At 44.6% G+C, this 25,818-nt stretch overlaps 1 pseudogene; it reads right to left on the bottom strand.

Annotated features, from left to right (window-relative positions):
* Positions 1–25,818, bottom strand: part of LOC124974101 (LIM homeobox transcription factor 1-alpha-like) — a 363,722-nt pseudogene that overhangs the window by 142,777 nt on the left and 195,127 nt on the right.

Here is a 25,818-nt window from a genome sequence, read left to right as displayed (position 1 = left end):
ACTAATCTCCAAAATCTATAAAGAACTCAAAAAACTCTACACCAAGAATGCAAATAATCCAATCGACAAATGGGCTAAGGAAATGAATAGACACTTCACAGAAGAAGATCTACAAGCAATCAACAAACATATGGAAAAATGATCAACATCTCTAGTAATAAGAGAAATGCAAATCAAAACCACCCTAAGATTCCATCTCACCCCAACTAGAATGGTGATTATCAAGAATACAAGCAACAACAAGTGTTGGCGAGGATGTGGGGAGAAAGGTACACTCATACATTGCTGGTGGGGCTGCAAATTAGTGCAGCCAGTCTGGAAAGCAGTATGGAGACTCCATAGAAAACTTGGAATGGAACCACCATTTGACCCAGCTATCCCACTCCTTGGACTATACCCAAAGTACTTAAAATCAGCATATTACAGAGATACAGCCACATCAATGTTCATAGCTGCTCAGTTCACAATAGCCAGATTGTGGAACCAACCTTGATGTCCTTCAATTGATGAATAAAGAAAGAAACTGTGGTATATATATGCAATGGAATATTACTCAGCCATAAAGAATGATAAAATTATGGCATTTGCAGGCAAATGGATGAAACTGGAGAATATCATGCTAAGTGAGATAACCCAATCTCAAAAAAACAAAGGAAGAATGATATCGCTAATAAGTGGATGTTGACACATAATGGGGGGTGGTAGGGATAGTGTTGGGGTTGGAGTTGGGTTTAGGGAGGGGGGGCAGGAATGGAGGAAGGAAGGACTGTATAGAGGGAGGGGAGGGGTGGGAGGGGTGGGGGTGAAGGGAAAAAATGGCAGAATGAATCAAACAACATTACCCTATGTAAATTTATGATTACACAAATGGTATGCCTTTACGCCATGTACAAACAGAGAAACAACATGTATCCCATGTGTTTACAATAATAAAAAAATAAATAAATAAAAAAGAAAAAAAAAGAATGGAGGTAGGAAGGACTGTATAGAGGGAAAAGAGGGGTGGGAGGGGTGGGGGGAAGGGAAATAAATAACAGAATGAATCAAACAACATTACCCTATGTAAATTTATGATTACACAAATGGTATGCCTTTACGCCATGTACAAACAGAGAAACAACATGTATTCTATTTGTTTACAATAATAAAAAAAATGAATATAATACCCTAACTATAGCATTAAAGAGACATAGAGAAAGTAATTTGTCATAAGATAAATTGCCTTTTTCCCCTTTCCTCTTTCTAGTACTGAGAGTATAGATTGTGTCACACTAACCCACCAGCAGATAATAGTTCTAAACTCTGGCTAATGCCTTTATAACACTAATAAGCATGCACACACACAGGAATGATGGTCCTGAATGGCTTTCTTCCTCAGTTTATTCAGGTGTCTCATAGAGGTACCAGGGAGGCCTTGTCTTAGACAAAACAGTAATCTGCTAATGTTCAGTTGCTCAACACCACCCCAGCAACTAAGCCTTTGCCCCACAGCACTTTATATTGCTCAACACTGGTTTTTATCCTCTGTCTCCTCCAGTAAGAATTTCCACAAGGGCAAGGAATGCTTTTCTCCTCTGTTGAGCACCTACAACTGTTATCAGAATCTATAGAAGGTGCTTGTTCATATGAGTGACTGCTTTACTTCTTGCTCTCACACTTTGTTTCTTCAGCAAGAAGGGCCTATGAACAGCTGGATTGGAGACAACTGCAAATATCTGGCACACCAGCCCATCATGGAATTCAAATGTCTCCCTGGTTAGACTTTTTGCCCTTGTTCTTCTGTGCTGGGAAATCTGTATTAAAGGAAGATGACATAGTAGAGGAAAAAACACATCCCCATGACTTGGGAATCTCTTCATCTGGCAACCATACATTAAATGTTATTTTCTTTAAATAAGCAGAGTGATGATTGGTTTGGTGGGTGAATGAAAGGTTCTGATGGAGAGCTGACTTGATTTGAAGTTGGGAGATACATCATCACTGTGAAGTTCTGTTGATGTTAATTCTTAAAGGAGGAGAACACATGTGGATTAATTTTAATAAAATCAATGCTTTGCTCTTACTGCTATTTGTTGTAAAGCATTTAACCAAGCAAGAGAAAACAGTTTGTTTTGCTAACAGGGTTTCTGTATGTTTCCCAGGATGGTCTTGAACTCCTGGGTTCAATCAGTCCTGCCTCAGCCTCCAGAATAACTGGGCCAGCAGGTGCATGCTCCTGCACCAGGCCAGAGCAGGAGTTTTTGAGCCTGTGCTGTCAAAACAATAGTACATTTGAAAAAATGCTCTACATTGAACCTTAGAAAGAGGTGAAGAAAAGAGCCTTGAAAGAAAAGGAGCAGATCTGCTCACTGCCATCACAAAGCATGGACTTGGAGCAGGCCATAGGGTAGCAATGGCTTCCCTGTTCTCCTGTGAGGAGAAACACTAGCTGGCATCCCCAAAGCATTTCATTAAGAGATAATGTATAATAAATAGTTATTTTCCCAAAATACAAACATAATTCAGTTTCCTTTTTCCAAGTCAGGAAATGTCAAAGAAGCAGTGTTCAAGAATGAAGACCAAAGCATTATGAGGCTTTGAAACTGTTGGCGTTACTTCTGTCTCTTCTGAGCATTGTATAAAGTGGCTTTGATATTCTAAGAAATGCATTGTACTGATCATTGAAGGCAGTCATCTTGCATGTTCAGGAGACTGTTTTCATTAAAAAAAAAAAAAAAACTTGTTCATTGATATTTATTTACTATTTTCTTCTCAAGGGTGTTCTAAAAGTTAAAGCAAAGGTGTCAAGTAATTCTTCATGGTTATACCTGTGATAGAAGAATTTCATTTGCTCGCCACTGTCCCTGCACTTGTATTTTTTGTATTAATATAGATGTTTCCAACACTTAATGTGCCATTCAAGTTTGTATGGATAATAAAACAATACCAATAATAAAAGCGAAGTTTCAGGAGGATGTCACATACTGATGATGTCCATTCTGAGCTATGTCCTTTAAAGCAATTAAATAAGCTCTCTGACTAATGGCTACATTAGCTACCTTCTAGCTGCCCATGAAAATCATAGTTGAAACCTTTTTAATAAAATAAAGTTGGTGATCTATATGGTTTTTAAAAAATGCTATAAAGGAAATCACAGAAAGACAGACAAAAGTTCTGTGTACATTCTGTGTACATTCAAGAGGGTGGGGCATAGAAGCATTTCTGAAGAAAATAAGTCAGTCTTTAAATTGGTAAAATAATTTTTCTTTTGGTTGTAATATTCCTCTGGGTTGGCTCTGTGAATTCAGCAAAACAAAGCTAAAGAAAGACATATTCTGCTTGCAGGAATATATAATTAACCCACAGAAATTAGTGCCATCTAGTATATTACTGAGGAAAAGGATCAAATACTGGTATGAATAAAAATCGTCTCTACAATTGTTCTCCCTAGGATAAAATTATAAGGACTGTCAATCATACAGTGTAAGGGTCTAGTTTATCATTGGCTAGGTTGGGAACAGTGCTTCTATGTCCCTGTTACATAATAGGGCACAGTTACATGAGAGTGGGATTTTTTTTTTCCTTTTCACAGAAGGGTCTGGTATGAAGAACTACAGGAACAGAGAAGGAAGGAATTATTTTGGAATTATGTTTGGAATATGTTATAAATTGGGATAGAATCATTTTATACATTTTAAGATTTCTTTCTGAATATCACCTGCGGCTTGGAATTTAGTGTGCCTTGGGCTTGAAACAAGACCTGGGGACCAGAGCTAGGGCAACTGGTCCTAATCCTAGGCCTTCCTTTCACTGTCAATGAATTGATTCATACACATTTATTTTATTCTCCTGCATTAAGTTTTGAACCTGTAGAAATGTGTAAAATCCATTCCTATCCTTAGGAATCAGTTTATTGGAGGATCACAGAGATAAGCACCCCAAATAGACTGTTCAGTGACCTAAGGTAAGAAACTCATGCCATCCTTGGTGGGGAGCAGTGAGGAAGACTCCCTGGAGGATTTGAGACCTGAAGTAGCCACTCTGGGGGTGGAGGAGAGTCAAGGGCTTTGCAGGTCATTCAGAGCAGAGGCAATCTCATAGCAAGTAAAGTGGTACCCTGACAGGGATGTAGCGGAGGAGGCTACAGGAATGAGGTCCCTGGTCCTGGTTTTCTCACTTGAAAAATGAAGCTGTGTCAGTAATGGAAGAGTTCCAAGGAATTCAATAATTTTCTCAAAAACTTTAATTGTGCTGCTTCTGGTAGTGACCTGTTAACCTGCTGGGCAACACTTTTATGATGTGGAGGGCTGAGTATTGACTCTCTTGAGTTTGGCAACATTTTGAACAAGGACATCCTAAATCAAGGTTGGTATGACTCAGGTTTGTTACAAGACTCTTAGGTTTCCCCCTTTGCTGTCTGTTGGTCCTTGTCTCCATTCCTTCTTATACAGGCCTTGGTGTCTTTCTGTCCCTTTTTGATCTGCCCTGCTGGGATTTATCTCTGCATCCATCTCCTCCAGACTTAAAATGTGTATCTTGATTTTCTCTGGCCCTTCCTCATTCCCACCCCATTATGAATGGATATTCCATGGATATGACTGGATTGGTTTCTCTCACACACATCATCATGTACCTCTTTTACAGACATGTATTTTCAAAAGTTGGCATTAGTAAGAAATATGCATCTGTAAGAAACTGAAATGAGCATATTTTAAGGTTAAATCAGTTGGATAAGGAATTTATTTATCCCTTTTGTAGTTCTCTGGGGCTAGCTGAAAAGATGTAAATAGTTCACTGTTCAGGGCAGTGTGTTAAATTCCAACTGTTAGTCCCATAACTCCTCTAAGAGCTGCAGAGCTGCCAGAAGAGCTGATTCCAGAGGCTGGTGCTTTTGCTTTAGGTTGAGATGTACCTTACATGGGCTTTGTTACAGAGTGACTGTAGGTAAAACACAGCTGCATATTGTTGTAATGTTTTCTTTTTTAAATTTTTTTAGATGTTGACAGAACTTTATTTTATTCATTTCTTTATATGTGGTGCTGAGAATCAAACTCAGTGCAGCACACATGCTAGGCAAGCACTTTACCACTGAGCCACAACCCTAGCCTTTGTTGTAATAGTTTTGACGTGTATGGAAGTATCAACTGTCAGAAGAAATTTTTGTACATTAACAAATGTTATGTTACTAGTTATTTGATTTACTCCTTCTAGCAGGTGCTAATCCAAAACATTTTAATGTTTTATAATGGTAATGGGCCTGCCTACTTCATGAAAGAACAATAACTTCTCTACATTTAGCTAGAAAAATATTCTTGGAGGCAAGTCCTGGATCACGTGCGTGTGTGTGTGTGTGTGTGTGTGTGTGTGTGTGTGTGTGTCTGTGTGTATATTCCAACTAAATCCAGAAACTCAGGTAAATAAAACTGAGAACTTTTGTTAAGAGGGCCTTTATCAAGCCCTCTCCATCTGTCCCTTCCTTCTGTAGCACCCAGCACCCCGTCAGAACCCACACAACTCCATGTTGATTGCTATTTCCCCAGCAGTGTCCACCCTGAGGCCTTCACCATCTGCAGCATCAATAATGTGGTGTGAGGATTCAGTGAAATGCTTTAGGTAAACCCCTTGGAATGGAGATGAACCAGAGTGAGTAATCTTTCAATAGAAGCTCACATTAAATATTAATCAGGTGTGCTGTCTCTATCCAGAAGAGACCAGTAGTTAAGTTTCATTGGGTCTTTCTTCCTTCTTTCTCTTTATTTTTTCACAGTTATTTCTCTAATTGTCTATAGCCAAAGGTATTCAGTAGTTTATAAAATTAGTCATTGTGATAATATTTTAGACTAATGTTTACTTCATATTTACTTGTACATATACATGTATACATATGTGTGTGTTGCCCCTAGATCTTAATTCAGAAATGACTTGCATATGCTAGTATTCACCCAGTGTCTGCCGGGTGCTCAGTAGAGGGAAGGGCATCATGTGTCAGCCTACAGTTACTGGGTGTCCTATGTTAAGATGTGTGTATCATGGCTTCTCTGTTCCATCTCACTTTGAACTGATTTGTTTCAGAAACTTCGTACTCTCTGCAGCTATGACTATAATTGCACTCAAATGGGAGTTTCCAGTGTCACATATTTATGTCACCATTTTTTAAAATTTAAAGCTAGAACTATATCACTATCCTTAGCAAGAATTTTTAGTGGAAAAACTTAGGAATTTGTTTTGTTTTAGTGCTGAGGATTGAATCCAGGGGCATTTTACTACTAAGTTATACCCCCAGCCCTTTTTGTTATTTTTTATTTTGAGATAGGGTCTCACTAAGTTGCCAAGGCTGGCCTCAATCTTTCAATCCTCTTGCCTCAGTCTCCCAAGTTGCAGGGATTAGAGGCATGTGCCACCACACCCAATAAGAATTTGAAGATTAATGATGAACATCAATTTGTGGCAATGTCAGACAATAAGTAGTGTTTTTCAGATTTCTATGATGTTCAGTGAATTAAATTTTTACATGCTATGGAGAAATATTAAAAGTGAGTTCTTACTAATTTGTTTTTAAATTATAAAAACAATATAGTCTCATAGAAGAATATGTGGATGAGAATTTTTTTTTAATTACAACCATTACTAGTTGCACTACTTAGCCCCTAGAATAGATCTGGTACACAGTACGTATGCAATAAATAATTGTTGAATGAGGAAATGTTGAACAAATGGACCTGTGCAATTTGTAGTGGACACCCTGCAGAAGTGAGGGCACAGCTCTTTATATCTGGGAGAAATTCATCAGTCAGAGAGAACTTGAAAGAATGGGTATGCAATTGTAGTTTTTTAGTTGTCAAAATGAGTTCCAAATTATGTGTGTTGTTTTGATTACTCTTAAAACTTGTTAATTAATGGAAACACTAAGAAGAACAACAAGACACTTATGTTGGGCAGTAATTTGTATTTTGATACTTGCTGAGACCCCATTAAATAGCATTGGGATCAAGCAGTCTTCATCTAGTGACTAGCACAGCCTCCCTTTTGATAGTGGTAGTAAGTATGTCAACTGTGTTCATTCATTTACACAGCACTTCTGCAAACAAACAGATGTGCAGATTAGAAATCAGAAAGTCACTCATGCATTTTGCAAGTAAAGATTGTTCAGTAAAAAATTTAAAAGTGAATGTGCTGGGTCTTCCAAGCTTACACTATTATAGTACATATTTATAGAACTTGTGAAAGTGGAAAACCAACTGCATTGTCTGAGCATGGGCTGCCTGTGCAGCAGCACACTAGGTGTGAGCCTCTGTCCACATGTGGCTTCTTTTCACCACCAGCCTTGCTCTTTTTGCTGTTCACAGGAGTTTAGAGGGAATGATGCTCCTTTTCATTGTTTCATAACTTTCATAACTTCCTTTCATAACTCTTCCTTTCAGTTTTTTTGTTTGTACTTTTTATTGTTTTTTAGTTATACATGGAAGAATCTATCTTGATGTATTTATACAAGCACGGGATGTATGTCATGAAGCTGGGTTTATTGGTTTGGTTAAGGTTTATGTTTCCTTCCTTTTATATATACATCCATACCCTTCCTCACTTGTGTTTTGATCTTCAGCTTATCTTATTTTCCTTTTTGCTCATTCTCTTTGTGTCCCAAAGTTCTCTGATTAGAGTTGAAAAATACATGGTTTGTTCTTTTGATACTTACTCATCATAGAATTTCAGAACCATCTATTTTTAAGTAAAGTGGGACTTAAACCCTTGTTTTTGAGCTCCAGAGCTCTTGAAACTTCATAGTTGTGTTCAAATGATCTGTCCATAACAATTTTAAACTAATCCTTGTGTAATTATGCTGTATTTCTATCAACTAGTAATGAAAGAGGTATCGAAACTGAGCTTGTTCTGTTAAAAATAAAACACACTTTTTCATACCCCCTCCCTCTCATTTCCTTCTATAGAATCTAAAGTTCATCCATTCTCCTCTCACCCCCCAGCCACCCAACCCCATTATATATCATCATCCACTTATCAGGGAAAATATTCGGCCTTAGATTTTTTGGGATTGGCTTATTTCACTTAGCATGATATTCTCTAATTCCATCCAATTACCTGCAAATGCCATAATATTATTCTTCTTTATGACTGAATAATATTCCATTTTGTATATATACCACAGTTTTTTTTTTCCATTCATCTGTTGAAGGGCATCAAGGTTGGTTCCACAATCTATCTACTATGAATTGAGCTACTATAAACATTGTGGCTGTGTTACTGTAGTATGCTAATTTTAAGTCCTTTGGGATTTATGATGCACAAGCCCAGGTGGGGACATAAACATGCACCCGTAAGAAGCTCTGTGCACTGAAGCGGAGTGTGCCAAAGCCATGTCTCAGAAAGAAATCCAGGTGCTAGCAGCTGGCTGTAAGCTGTGAGCCTCTTAGACTTGCCAAGTCTCAGGTTCTCAGCATGATGAAAGAGAACCTCTTCAGCTACTGCCTGCCAAGCAGCACTCAGGGATGAGGACAAGACATGCTCATAGTCAGATGTCAGGCTCCTGAGGGGGCCCAGCTGGGTGCAGCACATTCTGAACTGGAAAAGCTATGGTCTCTGCACTTGAGTGGCATGTAGGAGGGATCCTGGCAAAGGAGTGAGCATCACCAAGAGGGACTTGTGGTTTCGTCACTGGTGGGTAACTCACCCTGGAAACTTCCTGCATACCAACAGGCTGACAGACTTTACATCAGTGTTCCCAGATTCCTATGAAGCTTTGAAAAGAGGACAGGAAAGTCTCATAGCATGAGGTCCTGAGCAGAGTCTGAGGAGCTCATGGTTTCCAAGGTGCACTCTGGCCCAGCAGGCCTGGGGCTGGACTGCAAGGGTTGCAGGTGACCTGTCACTGGAACCTTGTGAAAACGGTACCCCTCATGGAAACAGGAGGTAGGAAAGAAAACACCCACCCCAGGTAATGAGGGGCTCATGCCCCCAGGAACCTGGGAATAAAAGAGGAGAAGTCATTGAAAATCGGAAGCTCTATTCCAAGGCTGTGTCACTGCCGGGTACCCTGGGGGCAGATGCTTCCTCACCAGCTGCCTCCTAGGATTTCCACAGGGTTTCTCAGAAAACCAGCTCTGTAGGAATAGAGAAAGTAGTGACATCAAATAGAACACATCAAGGGCAACAGGTCACAGGGAAAATACCCAATGGACAGAAGCAGCACCCTCCCAGGGAACTGGATGGAGAAGGGACATGACTGAGGAAGTTGATGTCTGTGTAATAATAGGAAAGGAGGGTGGGCCCCACCAGCCCACACAGCCAGCTTCTCCAGGTTCTCAAAGCGGGCCCCCTAGTGAGAGCCTTTCTGACCAGAACAAGCTCCAAGTCCCAGAGCCAGCGCAGCGCAGCATACTCCGGCACCCAAGCAGCTTCAGGAACCAGGATATGGCAGCCAGAGACTTCTCCAAGTAGCCCGGACCCCTTCAGTGGGAGGTGCCTTTCAAGGCTAGCTTCTCAGACCAGACCGCCCAGTGAGAGACTTACTACATAGAACCAGCCACAAGTCCCCGAACCAATGGAGAGCTTCGATCCGCAAGCAGCCTCTGGGATCAGGGCAGGGCAGCCAGAGACCTCTTCAGGCGGCTCTGCCCACTCTGGCTGCGGGTTCTTTCCACGGGGTGATCCCAGATGGCGGCCTAGAGGGTGACTGCACCCCTAGTCGCTCCAGAATCCAGGAGTTAAGAAGGGGAGGCATTGAGAGACTCAGACTGAAATAGAGCCACGGGTGAGTCTGCCCACTTGGTAAAGCTCGGTCCGGGTGGCAGGCACAGATAGAGGTGGCTTATCAGAGCAGGGCAGGGCAGCTAGAGTCTTCCCCAGGTAGCCTTCCACACTCCGGTGGTGGGCTCCTCCCACACAGCCAGCTGCATAGTGCAGGCCCCCAGTGAGAGCCTTTCCACACAGAGCCAGTTCCAAACCCTAGAACCAGTAGGGGGCTAGGGGCAGCTTTCTTCGGATGCACTGCATTATCAAATTCCTCCAAGACATCTGGCTACTGAAGGCTGGGAAGTGATACACTGGAAATCTACAGGGACACTATAAGCCAATAGCGGAAATCTCCAATATCTCAGGGTCCCACTGACAGCTGACCAATATGAGAAAACAAGGGAAGAAAATGTCCCAAACAAACCTAGATACTACATCAATAAAACCCAATGACAGCACAGCAGAAGAAATGTCAGAAAGGGAGATCAGAATGTATGTAATTAAAACGATCAGGGAAGCTAATGAGGAGATGAAAGAGCAAATGCAGGCATTGAAGGAGGAGATGAAAGAGCAAATGCAGGCATTAAATGATCACACCAATCAACAGTTAAAAGACCAAATACGTGAAGCAAGAAATCATTTCAATAAAGAGTTAGAGATACTGAACAAAAAAACAAACTGAAATACTTGAAATGAAGGAAACAATAAACCAAGTTAAAAACTCCATAGAAAGCATAACCAATAGGATAGAACACCTGGAAGACAGAACCTCAGACACTGAAGACAAATTATTTAATCTTGAAAGCAAAGTTGGCCAAACAGAAAAGATTGTAAGAAATCATGAACAGAAACTACAAGAATTATGGGATATCATGAAAAGGCCAAATTTAAGAATTATTGGGATTGAGGAAGGCTTAGAGAAACAAACCAAAGGAATGAACAATCTATTCAATGAAATAATAACAGAAAATTTCCCAAATCTGAGGAATGAAGTGGAAAACCAAGTACAAGAGGCCTATAGAACTCCAAACATACAAAATTACAACAGACCCACACCAAGGCACATTATTATGAAAATACTTAACACACAAAATAAAGACAGAATTTTAAAGGCCGCGAGAGAAAAGAATCAAATTACATTCAGAGGGAAACCAATAAGAATATCAGCAGATTTTTCAATCCAGACCCTAAAAGCTAGAAGGGCCTGGAACAACATATTCCAAGCCCTGAAAGAAAACGGATGCCAACCAAGAATCTTATACCCAGCAAAACTTACCTTCAAATTTGACGATGAAATAAGATCCTTCCATGATAAACAAAATCTAAAGGAATTTACAAAAAGAAAGCCAGCATTACAGAACATTCTCAGCAAAATATTCCATGAGGAAGAGATGAAAAACAACGATGCAAATCAGCAACAGGAGGCGCTAGCCTAAAGGAATAGCCAAATAAAGGAGAAAACAAATCATGTCAAAAACAAATATGAGTCAATTGACTGGGAATACAAATCATATCACAATAATAACCCTGAATGTTAATGGCCTGAATTCATCAATCAAAAGACACAGACTGGCAGATTGGATTAAAAAGAAAAATCCAACAATATGCTGCCTGCAAGAGACTCATCTCATAGAAAGAGACACCCATAGACTAAAGGTGAAAGGATGGGAAAAAACATACCATGCACACGGACACAGCAAAAAAGCTGGAGTATCCATCCTCATCTCAGATAATGTGGACTTCAAACCAAAACTAGTAAGAAGGGATAAAGAAGGACATTACATGCTGCTTAAGGGAAGCATAAATCAGCAAGACATAACAATCATAAATATCTATGCCCTGAACATTGGCTCATCCACGTACATCAAACAAATCCTTCTCAATTCCAGAAATCAAATAGACCACAACACAATAATACTAGGCGATTTTAACACACCTCTCTCACCACTGGATAGATCGTCCAAACAAAAATTGAATAAAGAAACTATAGATCTCAACAACACAATCAGCAATTTAGACTTAACGGACATATATAGAATATACCATCCAACAAAGAACGAATACACTTTCTTCTCAGCAGCACATGGATCCTTCTCTAAAATAGACCATATTTTATGCCACAAAGCTACTGTTAGCAAATACAAGAAGATAGAGATACTACCTTGTACTCTATCAGATCATAATGGATTGAAATTAGAAATAAATGACAGAATAAAAAACAGAAACTTCTCCAATACCTATAGATTAAATAATACACTATTATATGATGAATGGATAACAGAAGACATCAGGAGGGAAATAAAAATTTCTTAGAAGTAAAGGAGAACAAAGACACATCATATCAAAATCTCTGGGACACTATGAAAGCAGTACTTAGAGGAAGATTTATTTCATGGGGCGCATTCAAAAAAAGAAGTAGAAATCAACAAATAAATGACTTAACACTACAGCTGAAAGCGCTAGAAAAAGAAGAGCAGACCAATACCAAAAGTAGTAGAAGACAGGAAATAGTTAAAATCAGAGCCGAAATCAACGAAATCGAAACAAAAGAAACAATTGGAAAAATTAACAAAATAAATAGTTGGTTCTTTGAAAAAATAAATAAAATTGATAAACCCTTAGCCACACTAACAAAGAGAAAGAGGGAGAAAACTCAAATTACTAAAATTCGGATTGAACAAGGAAACATCACAACAGACACGACTGAAATACAAAAGATAATTAGAAGCTATTTTGAAAATCTATACTCCAACAAAACAGAAAACCTCGAAGACATCAACAAATTTCTAGAGACATATGAAGTACCTAAACTGAACGAGGAGGACATACACTATTTAAGTAGACCAATCTCAAGCAATGAAATAGAAGAGGTCATCAAAAGCCTACCAACAAAGAAAAGTCCAGGACCAGATGGGTTCTTAGCCGAGTTCTACAAAACCTTTAAAGAAGAGCTCATTCCAATACTCCTCAAACTATTCCATGAAATAGAAGAGGAGGGAACCCTCCCAAACTCGTTCTATGAAGCCAATATCACCCTGATACCTAAACCAGACAGAGACACATCGAGGAAAGAAAATTTCAGACCAATATGCTTAATGAGCATCGACGCAAAAATTCTCAACAAAATTTTAGCAAATTGCATACAAATATATATTAAAAAGAGAGTGCACCACGATCAAGTGGGTTTTATCCCATGGATGCAAGGTTGGTTCAACATTCAGAAATCAATAAATGTCATTCACCATATCAACAGACTTAAAGTTAAGAATCACATGATTATTTCAATAGATGCAGAAAAAGCATTCGATAAAATACAGCATCCCTTCATGCTCAAAACACTAGAAAAAATTGGGGTAGTGGGAACATCCCTTAACATTATAAAGGCCATCTACACTAAACCCATGGCCAATATTATTCTAAATGGTGAAAAACTGAAAGCGTTCCCCCTAAAAACTGGAACAAGGCAGGGATGCCCTCTTTCACCACTTCTATTCAACATCGTCCTTGAGACTCTAGCCAGAGCAATTAGACAAACTAAAGAAATTAAAGGGATACGAATAGGAAAAGAAGAACTCAAACTATCCCTATTTGCTGATGACATGATTATATATTTAGAGGAACCTGGAAATTCCACCAGAAAACTTTTAGAACTCATAAGTGAATTCAGTAAAGTAGCAGGTTACAAGATCAATGCTCATAAATCCAATGCATTTTTATACATAAGTGATGAATCTTCAGAAAGAGAAATTAGGAAAACTACCCCATTCACAATAGCTTCGAAAAAAATAAAATTCTTGGGAATCAATCTCACAAAAGAGGTGAAAGACCTCTACAATGAGAACTACAGAACACTAAAGAAAGAAATTCAAGAAAACCTTAGAAGATGGAATGATCTCCCATGTTCCTGGATAGGCAGAATTAATATTGTCAAAATGGCTATACTACCTAAAGTGCTTTACATTTTCAATGCAATTCCAATTAAAATTCCAATGATGTACCTTGCAGAAATAGAGCAAGCAAGTATGAAATTCATCTGGAAGAATAAAAAACCTAGAATAGCTAAAGCAATCCTCAGTAGCAAGAGCGAATCAGGGGGTATTGCAATACCAGATCTTCAACTCTACTACAAAGCAATAGTAACAAAAATGGCATGGTATTGGTACCAAAATAGACAGGTAGATCAATGGTACAGAATAGAGGACATGGACACAAACCCAAATAAATACAATTTTCTCATACTAGACAAAAGTTCCAAAAATATGCAATGGAGAAAAGATAGCCTCTTCAACAAATGGTGCTGGGAAAACTGGAAAACCATACGCAACAGAATGAAATTAAACCCCTATCTCTCACCCTACACATAACTCAACTCAAAATGGATCAAGGACCTCGGAATCAGACCAGAGACCCTGCATCTTATAGAAGAAAAAGTAGGTCCAAATCTTCAACTTGTTGGCTTAGGATCAGACTTCCTTAACAGGACTCCCATAGCACACGAAATAAAAGCAAGAATCAACAACTGGGATAGATTCAAACTAACAAGCTTTCTCTCAGCAAAGGAAACTATCAGCAATATGAAGAGAGAGCCTACAGAGTGGGAGAATATCTTTGCCACTCATACTTCAGTTGGAGCGCTAATTTCCAGAATCTATGAAGAACTCAAAAAACTCTACATGAAGAATACAAATAATCCAATCAACAAATGGGCTAAGGAAATGAAAAGACACTTCACAGAAGAAGATGTACAAGTAATCAACAGATATATGAAGAAATGTTCAACATCCCTAGTAATAAGGGAAATGCAAATCAAAACTACCCTAAGATTTCATCTCACCCCAATTAGAATGGCGATTATCAAGAATACAAGCAACAATAGGTGTTGGCGAGGATGTGGTGAAAAAGGAACACTCACACATTGCTGGTGGGGTTGCAAATTAGTGCAGCCACTCTGGAAAGCAGTGTGGAGATTCCTCAGAAAGCTTGGAATGGAAACACCATTTGACCCAGCTATCCCACTCCTTGGCCTATACCCAAAGGACTTAAAATCAGCATACTACAGAGATACAGCCACATCAATGTTCATTGCTGCTCACTTCACCATAGCCAGATTGTGGAACCAACCTAGATGCCCTTCAGTTGATGAATGGATAAAGAAACTGTGGCATATATATACAATTGAATATTACTCCGCAATGAAGAATGATAAAATTATGGCATTTGCAGGCAAATGGATGAAATTGGAGAATATCATGCTAAGTGAGATAAGCTAATCTCAAAAAACTAAAGGACGAATGATCTCGCTGATTAGCAGATGAGGACATATAATGGGGGGTGGGAGGTGTTAGCATTAGGTTTAGGGTTAGGTTTAGGTTTAGGGATAAGGAGAGTGGTAAGAGTGAAGGAAAGAAGGACTGTATATAGGGAAAAGAGGGGTGGGAGGGGTGGGGGGGAAAGGAAAAAAAATAATCAAACATCATTGCCCTATGTAAACGTATGATTACACAAATGGTATGCCTTGACTCTATGTACAAATAGAGAAACAACATGTATCCCATTTGTATACAATAATAAAAAAATAAAAAAAAATAGGAAATGAATGTGGTTCAAGCCAGAAGACAGGCAAACTTCACACAGAACTCCAGAAATGGAGCTTCTCATCAACCCAATCTAGATATCAATGGGTGCCTTAATTCAAAGTCATAAGTACTTGGACAAGAAGAGCAGATGAGAGTCCCAGTTAACAGTCCACAGTAAAGAGGTGGGGACTCAGGCATTGGAAACAGAAAGAGAAGAGTCTGAGGAACAAGGTGAAGTGGAAAGTCACTGTGGTGACTTCTGAGAGAGCATGGAGGAGGGGAGGAGGTGGGCAGAGGGAGAGTGGATACAGAGTATGGACGTAATGACCAAGGACAAAGGCTCAGAGCTCAGGAACACCCTGAGCCATGGAACACCAGGAGTCCCATAAATCCCAACAAAGATAAATAAAAACAAGTACCATGGTTTTTATTTATCAGGGAAGAGCCCTAAAATTCAAAGAAAGAGTAGAGACTGTAAAAGTATCCAGTTTACTTACAAGAGAAAGGTTCATGGCAGCAGCCTGTGAACATGGCTGAGAATGGAAACCAGAAGTGAGTTCTGTCTTCAGGAACCAAGTGGTGACTCCAACTGTGACACAACCTTCAGATCAGAGGTTCTCCCAGAGGATCACACCAGTAGGGTCTGCCTCCTGAAAAAGCTGTGCTCCCCATACACACAGGTACCTGTCCAGGGAGGGGAGACACACCACAGGACCTTGAACAGACACAACGCTAGGCTTGCCAATGACCCTCAGCAAAAAGTTAATAACACAAAATAGCAATGTTTAGTTTCCGGAGCTAAAAGAGCTTCAGTGATGTTAATTGATCACCCAAACAGATTTTAAGAACAAAGGAATGATCCTGGGTAACTGCTTCAGATCCAAAGCTGGTAGTAGGGATGGCCATGGGTCAGGCACAGGGTTGAGGAAGACAGGAGATACCAGCTCCTCCACTGAAGGACCATCCACAGTTGGGGGACCATCCACAGACCATGTGCAGCCTCTCTGTGCACGACCCCACCCCTCACATGGCCCCAGATGCACTCTAGTATTCCCAGGGACCACTCCTCCTGGCTTTCCACCTGACCACCTCTCTCAGGGATGTGTCTCTGAATTGCCCCAGAGCATTCCTGCAGTCAGGGCTGCCACCTTGTGATCAATCCCAGCTCCTCTGTCTGGCATTGGTGGCTCTTCTATTTCAGCTTCCTCTTTCCATTCCCAACTTTGGTTTGTGGAGTTGACCCAACTGAGCTCCCCTCCCTACAGGGGTATGAGCACACACTTGCCACACTTACACACTGAGCATACACACATGCACATGTGGTCAGTTCACATCCTCCATCACAATGTGTCCTCTGGGAAACCTCCCTGCCTGCCTTTGCCTGTGACCTGCTGGGTTGCTGTGGACTGAATATCAGTGTCTCCAAATATTTGGAAATGGGCTTCCAAGGAGATCATCAGGTGGGCTCTGGGAGTCCTACAGCACCTTCTTTCAGACATGGGACCTCCAGAGCTATGACAACACAAGCTTCAAGGCCACCCAGTGTGTTGCCCCTGGTCATGGGTGTCACAGCAGGCATGTGGGGTTGCACAGACACCTCAGGCACTCAGCTTTCTGAGTTGCACCTGAACATGCTGGCCCTGCAGGGCACATTCCAGTGACCCTTCTGTGCCCCAGTGACGCTTCTGTCCCCTTCATCTGACAAGGGCCTCCTGGTGAGAGCTACGCTTCATTGACTTTGTTTCTTCTTCCCAGTGCAGAACACCAAGAGCAAGGGACCTCCTGCTTAGAAAAGGCTCACATACTAACAAAGACTGGCTGCCACCAGGAGGGCCCTGGAGAAGAAACTGTGGGAGGTAACTGGTGGAACTCAGAGGGCCATCTTGCCAAGATGGAGCCACACGGGGTTGATAAAAACCAACCTTTCAAGCATAAGCCTCTGACTCACACAGGAGATTCCAGGTTTTCAGAGCCATCCATCCAGTCCGCTCTGGCTTGAACCATGGGTGTAGCTGCCTGCTTAGGGCCCTCTGCCTGTCATTCCTGGGCTTACCCTCACACTGTCCCACCTGGCTCTTCCCTTCATCGCAACTCACAGCAGAACTTGTAAGAACCTCTGGACACTGAGTGGACAGCAGAGTCCCAGAAGTCTTGCAGGCTGGGTTTTTTCCTGGGAGGCAGAGCTGGCCTGCACAGCCTGAGCCTAGAACATTCCTCTGGGATCAGGTCAAGTGTTCTGCTCTTCCTCTGACCAAGGGTGTAGCTTTCCTCCAGGACTGCATTCAGAGCCATGATGCTTGAGCTTTCAATGGCTCCAGATGTTTTTTTGTTTGTTTGTTTGTTTGTTTTATTTGGGATCAGCTAACCAAACTCTTTTCTGGTTTCAAGAAAGCTTCTCTTTGCCAATGTGTCACACCAAGTCTTAGGAAGATCACTAAGTGCAGGTTGTCTTCTCAGTGGATCACACATAATTGAAAAATTAACATTTTTATATCTTGCAGAAGAGAGGAACCCACATTACAGAAGAATTTTTTAAAATATAAAACAACTTTGGATGTATGTTCCTTACAAGTAGAATAGGAAAAAATGTCTGAGTCTCTGATATTTGAAGCCCAGGTTCTATAGTGATTTCCAAGTTCAAAGTTGGGTTGTTCCACTCTTGTTAATGAGGCACCCTAGCCCTGGGTTCTTCAGGTGGCTGCTGTGCCCCATTAGGATGGATGCCCCTGCTCCTGATTAAAGCATCATCTTCCAGTCCCCTCTCCTCAGGTGAGTCAATTAGTGATCTGCTCAATTTTTGATTAAGACCACATGGCTCCAGTCATTGTCCCCTGCTCCCCAAGGGAAGCAAGCTGGGGAAGGAGGTGGCCAAGGTAGCCAACCCACCAGAGCCCAGATGCACATTCCCTATCACAGTCCACCCCTTTGCAAATAAGCCCCATCTGGGGTGGAAATAGGGTGGGGTCCAAATTGTTCCTCCTGCACACAGGGACTTGACCCTCCTGTAAGTACATGGACTGGGACCAGAAACTGTCATGGCCTGCTTCCTGCACCCAGGTGCTCCATAAGAAGATTCCTTCTGTAGAGTGAAGACTCTGGGGCCTCCTCGTGTCTGTCCCCAAAGGGCAGCTTTGCATGAGGGAGTATGCCAGCCCTCTGGCTTCCCACTCTCTTGCCCTGGGGTAGAAAACCAAGGGGGCCATGGTGGAGCGGTAGAGGCACCTGCTCCAGGAACAGTCACCAGGCATAGAGGTGCACACTCCAGGCCAGGGTTCTGGAGAGCCTACCTGTGCTTAGTGCTTTGCCTGGTCCCTCTGGTACCCTCAGGGAGTCCCAGGAGTGGTGGGTCCTCTCTAGATGAAAACTGCTGTCCCAGTCCACCTGGCTGGCTTTGCAGCCTCTCCCTGCTCCTTCCTGTAGTGTACCCTCCTCTCCACATGTCCACAGCATGCAGGCCCTACCATTCCTCCCCCAAGTCCTCCCACTCCTTCACCTGGGCAACTCTAGTGTCCCCCAGAGCCCCAGGGAAAGTAGTCTCTGTATCTTCCCTGGAATGCCTCAGCATGTGTGGCCTTCAGGATGCCCACACTGCTGCTCTGAGGGGCTGTTGTCCAAAGGCTCTACCTCAGGGACCCTCTCTCTTTGCCTCTCCAGATCAGATCACAGACCCCTTTCTAGAAGCTGTCCATACCCAAATCAGGTCAGCTTAGCATACCACAACCCTGGGGTGTCATGTATCATGCTCTGGAGGCTGAAGTCAGTGATCAGGAGACCACCAGGGTGGCTCTGGTGAGGCCCCCAACCTGGCTTATGAGGGCACCTTTCTGCTGCATTCTCACAGGGAGAGAAGGGAGCGAGCTGCCTGTGTCTCTTCCTAGTAAGGTACTGATCTCGTCACATGGGCTCCACTCTTGTGACCTCAGCTAACCCTAACCTCCTTCTGGAAGCCACACCTTTAGGAGCTCAACTTGGGGAGCCAGGGATCCTGCACAGGCATGAGGAGGGACACAGATGCCAGCCCATTTAAAATTTAGAAGTTGAAGCAGGAAGGGAGGGTTGCCCTTTCAAGCCTGCAACAGCTACTGAATGACTTCAATCCAGACGAGTGTCACCTGGAGCAATGCCACCAGGAGTGTCCCACAGCCTGGGTGGAGCCTGTGGATGCTGCCTGAGACTCCTCTCTGGCGCCAACTCACATGCTCTCCCTCCCTCCCAGCATTTCCAGGGGTGGGGTGGGGCATTTTGGGCTGGTTTTCTGCCCCTGTACTGCTGTGACCTTGGTAGGGAGGTGACTCCTGCATGGCATGCTCCCTGGGAGGACATGCCACCTTCAGTATAAGACCAGGGGCTTCTATTGTCCTGTGAGAGAAGAAGAATACAGAGGAATTTGTCTGACTTACTGTCTTTGGAACTCGGAGTCCAGCAGCAACATCCATTCTGAATAATACAGGACTTCTAATTAAAGCTACTAACCTTGGAAATCCATGTGGCATCTTCCCAAAGAGACTGCTCAGTGTCTCACCTGGGGCTCAGGCAGTCTGAGTCTGCATTCTGGCTTGTCATGTCCTGGCTTCATGACAAGCTAGTCACTTGAGCTGTCATATTCCAGGGTCCCTGCCTGTCACTGTGTGGTGCAGATGAGGTGAAGGATACCTGGAGATGGGCACCTCCCAGGTATTCAGGGAGCCCTGATCTGGCCTGCCATCTTACAGCTCCCACCTGGGGTGGTGCAGCCTACAGATATCACACACTCACCACTGTCACCTCCTAGCAAAATTGTGTGCAAGGAAGAATCTGGGTCCCAGTGCCCCCTTCCAGCCCCTCATCTCAATCAGCAGGTGGGTGGAGAGGGAGAGCTTCTTTCTCTCCATGCAGGAGAGAAGCACCATGCACCACCCCTAACTGCAACCTAAAGGAGGTGCCACCTCAGCCTCCTCCTCAGTAAATGGTTGCAACTGTTGTCTGTCACCAAATGTACTGGTGAACTCTCCATGATGGGCCACCCCACCCACCTCAGCTGTGACTCATTCTGGCTGGCACCCACTCCTCTAACCACTGGAGCTTGGTTCCTGGGAAGGACGGAAGCCTGGACCCAGCCTGCACTGATGAACCCCTTCACTGTCACCTCCGCCCTGAAAGGGGCCCAAGCTCTCCCCTCTTGGCTGTTAGCAGACATCCCCTTCAACCCCTTTGATTCCTGTGACCCTAGGAACAGAACCCAATGCAGTGGCCTGGTCTCTCTAGGAGCCCTAACCATGAGGCTGGAGAAGAACCCAGGTGCTGCAGCTCATGGCTTTTGGACAGCAGGGCCTGCATTGCATGGGGACTCAAGTAGTGAGGAGCCTCTGTGTGAACTGTCATGCAGTATCCTCACCCTGACTCTGGCTTCCCTGTGTTCCCAGGTGTGCTGGCTCTCCACTCCCTGCAGACATGGGTGCATGGGCTTCAACCGGGGCAGCCTTCAGCCAATGTGCCCTCGGTGAACAGTGCAGTGCCCATGCTTGCAGGAGGGACACTCCTCACTTCCTGCTGCCACAGGCCCAGGGCCCATCGGTATTTAGAAACAGCCACAGCTGGGGGACTGTTGGCATGACCATGCTCGCCTGAGGCAGGAGTGGCCCTGAGGGTCAAGCAGATACAAGCAGATGCTCAGGGGCCAGTCAGAGGCCCTTCCCCTTGCCCTGGGAGAGAATGCCTTTATCACGCCCCCTAGGGGTTAGTAATTCTTGTGTTTGCTTTTTAAATTTAAATTTGAAGAAGTGAGAGTTTGATTTTTTTGTGTTTACTTTTTATTGAATTCTTTCTCTCTGTATTATAAAGGGAATGTATTTAAATTCATATTTCAGGAGATAAAAGAAGCCTACAATCTTTCATCCACTGTCTGCATTTTTGCTATTTTTTTTAACACATTTTTTTCTGGCATCCTGAAGGATGCAATTTCATGAGTCAGGAGAATAAATAACAGATAAAAATAGAGATAGTTCTCAGCAAAAGAAAGGTTAGTTCCCGTAGGATGGAGACTTCAAAGCACAAAAGAGGCCCCACAGCCTCCGCACAACTGTGCAGATGGGAGGGGCTCCCACAGAACCCCTTGTGGACCCCTGGAGGTCTGCCACCTGCCAAAGACCTGCAGGGGGATGAATCCTCTTCAAGGAGAAGCATCACTGTGCCATCCCACCTGAGGGCCACAGACACTCAGGCTTGTGCATGAGGGTCTTGCTTTGGAAGTTCAGACACCCAGAGTCCCAGGGCTGTGGTCAGGAAGATGATGTGGTGAAGCTAGTGACCTTGCTAATGGCAACTTCTTGATTGTGTGCCAGGCAGGTGATCAGCACTTTGCTGTTTTATCTGATTTTATCCTCCTCCCCCAGCTTTATGGAGTTATGATTGACAAAAATTATATATACTTAAGATGCAATGGGTGTTTGATATGTGTATACATCATGAGATGATTCCCACCATCAAGCTAATCAGCATATCCTTCTCCCCACATTCTGTCTTCCTTCTCTTTCTGAGAGCTCCTAAGGACCTACTCTCTTGGTGTCTTTCAGGTGCACGCTACAGGGTTAACTGCAGTCCCCACCTGGTGCATCGGAGCCCAGAACTCACTCATCTGCTAACTGCAGTCCCATCTTCTCAAGGTTAGCTTGCCTCTCTAACAGAGAAGGGACGCCTCAACTTGGGTGTCCCTGGAATATCAGAGGAAGTGCTCCCAAGCTTTCTATGTGAGGGAGGGTGTGGCCAGCGGCAGCAGAGCACCTGGGAGCGCTGGGGATGCCCTCTGCAGATGTCCTGGAAGGACCTCGGAACATGAGCCTCCCAAATGTTAGGAGACACCCAGGAGGAGGCTCTGAGGGCCAACTGGAAGGTACAGAGGAAGGTTATGAATAACTTTGAGCCCCACAGGGACCCCCAAAACACATGCTGTCCTTCCTATATCCAAGCCCAAGGCATCTGTATTCAAACTTAGGACAAGCTGCCAAACTTCCAGACCCTTCTACAGGCAGGACTCTGATTTAGGGCTGAGCTGTGATCTGGAGAGGGCAGTTACAGGGTCCAGATTAGTCAAACAATTGCTGACAGTGGCTGGCATCTCTCTGGGCTGTGCCCCTGCCCAGTGCCACCTTCAGGCGTCTGGCAGGAAGAGGGTATTCTGCCTTCATGTCCTACATCTGAGGTCATCACAGGGTTGGGAACCTTGCACTAACTCTAACCCTAACCCTAATCCTCCCAGGACAAAGATGCTGCAATGAAACCTGGGACTCCTTGGGCCTCTGCCCAGGGAGGGTGGTACCCCAGGACTGGGTTTCCTCCTGAGAGCTCCTTGCCTACTTCCTGCAGAGAACACATGGCCCAGTCCCACCTTCCTGTGTTCCACCTCTTGGTGGTGACCTGCTCATCTAAGCTTCTGCCCACAGGGCAGAGGCCAGGCAATAGGACATGTCCTGGCCTAACAGATGCAGGGGACACCACTGCACCTCCCTGCACAGGGCTGCCACCCTATCTGCTGTACCTGGAGGTCCTGGCTTGGCTGGGTGTGGGGCACTTGCCTCTCCCAGGCTGCCAGGGGCTATTCGTCCTCCACTGGGTATTGCTAATGATTCTAAAGTACCTCTGAGGTGAGGCTGGGTTTAGGGCCCCTGGCCCCATGGCAGGATGCCCACAGTGATGGGCAAGGGCATTGGGCCTGCTGGCCCAAGGGCATTAGGCTAATGTGGTTGTAGAGAGGTCTCCAGGGAGACTTTCTGGAGCAGATGCCCAGCCCTGTCCTTGGGCATCTTGATTTACCAGCTCCCCATTGGGCAGGGCAATTGTTATTATTCTTACCTTAATCCTCTCTAGTAGCTCTGATTGTTTGAGACTGCCCTGTACAGAGGTGGATTTTGTGGGGCACATTTGACCTGGGTCCTGGGTCTGTGACCCTTGTGAGTGACACTATTGCCTGGCTGGGCCCCAGTTTTCTAATGACAAAATATAAGACATCATCTAATCTATCCACACCCCAATTCCAAAGACATTGGGGATCTGTATCTAAAGGGGAACTGCAGACAAACCCTGCTCAGGACCCAGAGGCTGCCAGGGCTACAGTATTCTCGGGTGGAGGGGAAAGAGGCAGGAGAAAGGGCACTGTGGGCTGACAGGGGGGTGTGGGCAGGGCATGGGTGAGACAGGTTCTGCAGGTTCAGCACCCCACAGGCACCCATCAGGGCAACCCACACCTGCCAGCTCAGTGGCGGTGCCTTAGTGGAACAAGCCCAAAATAGAAGTCACCAAATAAGCTAGTCAGTATTTTACCTTAGAATTGCCTGGAGATCAGTGAGCTGCATGCAATCTGCACTGCCTTTAAGAAAATGTGGGCAGACAAATCCACCTGAGCAGCCCTGAGTGGGGATGACCCACTTCACTCAGCCCACCCCGGGAGTGGCTGAGAGCCTGGGACTCCTGGACAGGCTGGGGGCTCCAGCACAGCCTGGAAGTCAACTTCAGGCCCAGTGATTAGCACTAGGGGCTGCTGAGTACTGTGTGGTGTTTCAGAGTCCCCAGCAACTGCTAGGGATGGGGAGGGATCAGCTCTACAGACCCAGAGAACAGTGTGTGCAAGCCAGTGTTGAGGGGTCCATACTGAGATGGATCTGGAAGGAAGTGATTTGAGAACCTCCAAGATGCAGTTCGTGACTGTGACAGACCCTTGGCCCCAAGAATGGCCATGAATTACAGCACTTGGGTCACTGCAGGATTGCATCCACACATGCTGTCTAAACAGGGCTCTGCAGCCCTGGCACCTCCACAGGCCATGTCCCAGTCAGTTTTGCTGAGATCAGAGGTTTCCCTTTCCCATTTTGGGAGATGAAGGAATCTTGACTCCTCCTGACCCAGCTTGTGGAAAATCCTGTGGGAAATATGACAGAGGTGGGGTGGGGCCAAGCCCATGTCCCTTGGAAAGTAGCACAGGCTACATCAGAAGACTGTCAGACCAAGAATGTGCCCAGCACAAGTAATCCCACCACCGGTAAGCCTAGCATAGGTAAGCTGTGACACAGGTAAACCCAGTACAGGTAAGCTGTGACACAGGTAAGCCCAGCACAGCATAAGCTGTGGCACAGGTATGCCTTGCTGCTGTCTGCACAGGAAGCAAGGACTATTGGACCAAGTCTCAGCACTGATTCAGACCTGGAATGGAAGGGTGTTGAGAAGACACAGGGCTGGCTGTAGCATGGGACCCCTCATCTCTGCGGAAAGCACACTGCCCTGTGGACCCAGGGGATGGGGCAGGCAGTTGCTTTTGGGGGAGGGGGGTGCCTGAGAGAGCCAGTCCACAGAGCTGCAGCCTTCCTGACACCATCCACAGCCCCAGTGGCTAGGGCTGCTGGCACCCCAATCCATGTGCCCAGCTTTGAGTAGACCAGGCCTTCTCAACAGTGTCCACAGCTTCTTCATTATCCACTTTGCCTGTGATCCCAGCAAGTCAAGAGGCCATGCGGCTTCTGGGCCTGTGGTTCTCCCCATCTCCAGCTCATCCCTCTTCCCTCCTCACACCCCTCTCCCCTCCCCGCTTCCCAGTGACCATCATTCATCCAGCCTCCAACTGTGCCACCTCTTTCCCTGCATCCACCCCACTGCCCCTCCCCCTTGCTCCCCCAACCCCCAGCCCCTTCTCCTCCCTCAGTTTCTCTTCCTCACCTTCTCTCCTTTCCATCTGTGCTGGGTGACCACTGCAGGAGGGATCTGAAGACCTGGGGCCCAGCGTTGGCTCCACCTCCCCTTGTCTCTGTAGGAAGCAGGTACATCACTCCCTTCCACTCCCAGAACTGGCCAGTGATCACAGGCATCACCTGTGGAACTCAGTGGCACTCAGTGGCCAAGTCAGCATTCTCATGTTACCATGGCCACCAAACCCTCACTCTGCCACACAGCCAGGAGCCCAGAAGCAGTGTGGCATCAGATCAGGCACCTGGCACCTTGTGCAGGTGGAATCATCCCATGCTCATCCCTGGGCAGGGACAAGCCACTCCCAGAGGCCATGTCCACCAGCCCTGGTGGAGATGAGGCAGTTATATGGATGCCGAGTGTTAAGTCACAGCAGCTAATTCTCCAGGTCAGACTCCTGGAGTGCTGGGCCCTCGATCTGCATGCTCCCCAACAGTCCCAGACTCTTTTCCTCTTTGCTGTGGTTGCCACCCAGTCGACTGTCTTGCACCTCACATCAATATTTACTCCAGGAGTTCCCAGGCCACGAGAATGCCTGCAGAGGGGCCTACCAGAGAATCGATGATTGTATCTTTAGGAGCCACACTGCTCCCTCCCAGACTCCAGGATGGACAGCCCACTGCCAACCAGCCAAATGCAGACCCGAGTGCAAACCTCTATGGACCACTCTTCTTCCACCTATTAGAACTAATCTGCTTTACTTCAGCATTTCCAAACTCCTTCATTCAGGTCTCAATGACAGTGTGTGCAGCCAGATGAGATCGGCTTAGTCTTGGCTTTCCCACTTATGAGCAGTGAGACCTGGGAAATG

Source organism: Sciurus carolinensis, unplaced genomic scaffold, assembly GCF_902686445.1.
Source record: "Sciurus carolinensis unplaced genomic scaffold, mSciCar1.2, whole genome shotgun sequence".
NCBI lineage: Eukaryota > Metazoa > Chordata > Mammalia > Rodentia > Sciuridae > Sciurus > Sciurus carolinensis.
This window is presented reverse-complemented; position numbering and strand designations above follow the sequence as displayed.